General features: G+C 39.3%; 1 pseudogene; it reads left to right on the top strand.

The window, feature by feature from the left end:
- Window positions 1-1951: 1951 nt before the first annotated feature.
- LOC145258449 (U2 spliceosomal RNA) lies at window positions 1952-2080 on the top strand (annotated as a pseudogene).
- The last annotated feature ends 2619 nt before the right edge of the window (window positions 2081-4699 follow it).

Here is a 4699-nt window from a genome sequence, read left to right as displayed (position 1 = left end):
GGTCCCCATTTCCCCTTCACTCCTCACATTAAAAATCGGCCTTGTGCCTAATTTGCTCGGTGGGGGAGCAAATAAATACCATCTGTTCCGGCAGATACTGCAAGCAAAGACCATATGTGGGGGCAACCTCACATATAAGACCTTGGTCAATGTAGGGGAAACCCTTCATACCAATTGTCACTATCCAGCTCCCCTACTCCCCGGGGAGTTGGTCCCCATTTCCCCTTCACTCCTCACATTAAAAATCGGCCTTGTGCCTAATTTGCTCGGTGGGGGAGCAAATAAATACCATCTGTTCCGGCAGATACTGCACTTAAGATAATTTGTACCAGTCAATGGAGGGGAAACCCTCTATACTGGGACAATTATTATTTTTGGTAACCAGAGTGCCCCCTTTTTGCCTACTTTAAGGGGAGCTGGTTTTTACCTCACATTAAAAACGGCCTTGTGCCTAATTTGCTCTGTGGGGGAGCAAATAAACACCATCTGTTCCGGCAGATACTGCAAGCTATGACTAGCTATGACTAGCAAAGACCAGATGTGGGGGCAACCCCACATGCTTGACCATTAACCAGCTCCCATTTCCCACCTCTCGGGAGCTGGTCCCCCCTTTTTCCCTTCCCCCTCCCTTCACTCCTCACATTAAAAATCGGCCTTGTGCCTAATTTGCTCGGTGGGGGAGCAAATAAATACCATCTGTTCCGGCAGATACTGCACTTAAGATAATTTGTACCAGTCAATGGAGGGGAAACCCTCTATACTGGGACAATTATTATTTTTGGTAACCAGAGTGACCCCTTTTAGGGGAGCTGGTTTTTACCTCACATTAAAAACGGCCTTGTGCCTAATTTGCTCAGTGGGGGAGCAAATAAATACCATCTGTTCCGGCAGATGCTGCACTTAAGATAATTTGTACCAGTCAATGGAGGGGAACCCCTCTATACTGGGACAATTATTATTTTTGGTAACCAGAGTGACCCCTTTTAGGGGAGCTGGTTTTTACCTCACATTAAAAACGGCCTTGTGCCTAATTTGCTCAGTGGGGGAGCAAATAAATACCATCTGTTCCGGCAGATACTGCAGCAAAGACTATATATAGGGGCAACCCCACATATAAGACCTAGGTCAATATAGGGGCAACCCTTCATACCAATTGTCACTATCAAGCTCCCCTACTCCCCGGGGTGTTGGTTCCCATTTCCCCTTCACTCCTCACATTAAAAATCAGCCTTGTGCCTAATTTGCTCAGTGGTGGAGCAAATAAATACCCTTTTCTTGTCCCTTTGGCAAAGATCAAAGTGTAGTACATGTTCCGGCAGATACTGCAAGCAAAGACCATATGTGGGGGCAATCCCACATATAAGACTTTGGTCAATGTAGGGGCAACCCTTCATACCAATTGTCACTGTCAAGCTCCCCTACTCCCCGGGAAGTTGGTCCCAATTTCCCCTTCACTCCTCACATTAAAAATCGGCTTTGTGCCTAATTTGCTCGGTGGGGGAGCAAATAAATACCAACCCCACATATAAGACCTTGGTCAATGTAGGGGAAACCCTTCATACCAATGGTCAATATGCAGCGCCCCTACTCCCCGGGGAGTTGGTCCTCATTTCCCCTATACTCCTCACAATCAAAATCGGCATTGTGCCTTATTTGTTCGGTGGGGGAGCAAAAGATCTTGGTCAATGTAGGGAAAACCCTTCATACCAATTGTCACTATCCAGCTCCCCTACTCCCCGAGAACTGGTCCCCATTTCCCATTCATTCCTCACAGTAAAAATCGGACTTGTTCCTTATTTGCTTGGTGGTGGAACAAATAAATACCAACCCTTCATACCAATTGTCTCTATCCATCCCCTACTTCCCGGGGAGTTGGTCCCCATTTCCCCTTCACTCCTCACATTAAAAATCGGCCTTGTGTCTAATTTGCTCGGTGATGGAGCAAATAAATACCCTTTTCTTGGCCTTTTGGCCAAGATCAAAGTGTAGTATCTGTTCTTACTACATGCTGTACTTATTGTGATATAAAGTGGGGCATCACTTTTCTGCATTAATTTAATGTAAAATAATCACACACTTTACAACCAGTCAGTTTCAAAGCACTTCAATCCTTCTCCAGATCATTCAAGTTGTTTTTGAAGGATTCCAGTTATTTTTTAAGCATTCAAGTCATTCTTAAGGTCACTCAATTCATCCCTAATTTCAATAAAGTCATTCTAAGTCATTTACTTTTTAATTTATTTAAGTCATTTCAGCCCATTTTTCTGTCATTTTAGTTTATCTGTGAAAATTTTATCTCAATCCTACATTCACGCATTCATTCATTACACGAGAGCACGCGACTAATGGCTATCGGCCTTGTTTTCAAGAAAATCAAAAAAATTAACAGCAAAAGTAAGTTCGTGTGGGACCCAAGCTCCGAATTTTTGTGTGAATCCCATCGATTAAAGGTGGCGTGAAATTACCCTCAAATCACACTTCATCTTTTCACCCAAATCCTTACATGTCTGATGGCCATCTTCTTTCAAAAGAAACCTGAGTTGGTCTTCGTCTATCTTGATTGGTCTTCCGGAACGAGGAGCGTAATTGAGATCAAAATTACCGTGTTTGAATCTGGTAAACCAATCTCGAAGAGTTCTATCAGCTATAGATAGCGTTTTCTCCATATACGGCACAAATATCCTTGGTTACTTCAATCGCTTTTTGACCTCGATTAAAGGCGAAAAGAAGGATTTGTCGAAAATATGATTTTTTTTTTATATCTATTTGACAATCCATTTGATGGTTCTGAAAAACAAGAAAAAAATTATATGAGCAAAAAACGATGACCATTATCTTGTAGAACAGAATACGTACTTTCTAATGATATATAACACTTTGCCAAATATCTAAACATGTTTCAGAACAATTTTTTTTTATTAAACGGCGGGAACTTATGCAGCAACCTGATAGATACGCCTACGCATCTTCATACCAGCGGTTTTGCCTGCTTAGATTTTGAATATCATTTTTATTGCTAAACTCACAGATTGAATGGACGTATCCTGAGAATGTTTGTTCCCGTTAACCTTAATCAGTAAAATAATAAAAATAAAAAAATAGGGAGGAACGAAGATTTCTCTGAGAAAGAGGAGGAAACAAAGGTTTGTTGTGGGCATTTGTCTAAAGGCGATCAAATTATAAAAGGCTTTGATTGTCCAGCAATTTTTTATTTCATTACGAGTGCAAAACCCTTAACCTGTTTGAATCGCGAGCGAAATGAACGGACATCCGGCGGCATTTTAAAATTAGTCGTAAACAATCAAAGATGATGGCTCGTGTGTGTTTGATGAAAGAAAAAGAAATATCCTAATCACATACGTTCTTTGCATGAGCAGCATTAAACTCTCCTGACCTCCTATTTTACTTTATTTATATAAATGTTAAGCGCTACCCATTAAATATTACTAACAAAGTAAACGTTACATTAAAATTTACATATCACGTGTTACTGACCAAGCAATTCGTATTATTTAAATTACTAGAAGATTTACCCGGCGTTGCTCGGTATTAAACTTAAAAAAAAAATGAAATAAAAAACGGAAAGAAACTGAGACATGTGCATACAAGTATTATGTTTTTTTCTAAACAGTTCATTTCTTGTAAATAAAAAATACTCGAGCTGATATCAAAACCAAAACGAAAATGTGTCAAGAACGATAACCATTAGGCCAGCTTGATATGATCTTTATAAAGTGTTTTCAAACCTACTTATTCTTAAAATAAAGAAGCTTTTATGTTTCACGGCCGTGCATGCGCATTTGTGAAAGTTGACAAGCAGATAAAAATCCGATGACTCTCACGTACCAATTGTTAGCAACCTTTTTTTGTCGAATGAAAACCGATTTAAAAGTTTTCCAAATGTCTGAATATACTATACACCAAATTTCAAGTCTGTAGATTAAAAAATCGTAGAGTACATAGGTTGAGAAGTGTCCTCACACACACATATTCTCACTTTTATAGATATATAGATTCGGACTACTGTTCTCATCTTGAGTGTTATTTGTACAGCGTTTCGAGCCATGTATCCTCTTACCTTTTTCAGATGTATCCTGTCGTACTTGATAATTTTCTGTTAAACTCGGGAATTTGCACGGGATTTCGAACAGAAGCTTTTTATTTTATCTACAGCATACTGTCATGCTGACAGCCATGATTGTGTAGAATACGCAATTACACTTTTTTTTAGCATAAATAATAAGTTCCGTTCGAAATTCAGTGCAAATTCATGATTTTGACAAAAAGATTCCCGAGTTCGACACAATACATTTGAAGAATGTCAGAGATTACAACCACCCAATACGCAAGATGAGAACAATAGTCCGAATAACCAATTAATACAAATTATCAATACTTATCTCAAAAATTCAGTAATTGGCCTAGTAAATATTTGCAGTAAATGCTACATTAAAATTTATGTGTTAAATGATTTGTTCCGGAACGGAGTGTATTTGTTTTAAATAGCTGAGCGGTCTTATTTACTTTGTCGAGTAATACAATCGAATAAGTCGCTTAAATTAATGGTTGTTTGTAAACGTAGCTAGTTATATGCTTAAGCTGAAGGTCATCGACGTATCTTTCGACGTGTCTCCCCCCAAGCTGCTATAGCTGTTCGTAATTGTCTAAACCAACCATTCATATGTTTGTGTGGAGGAAG

Source organism: Euprymna scolopes, chromosome 33 (genome assembly GCF_053919585.1).
Source record: "Euprymna scolopes isolate OS-2025 chromosome 33, ASM5391958v1, whole genome shotgun sequence".
NCBI classification, from domain to species: Eukaryota; Metazoa; Mollusca; class Cephalopoda; order Sepiida; family Sepiolidae; genus Euprymna; species Euprymna scolopes.
Note: the sequence above shows the minus strand (reverse complement) of the source record. Positions and strands in the feature narration are given on the sequence as shown.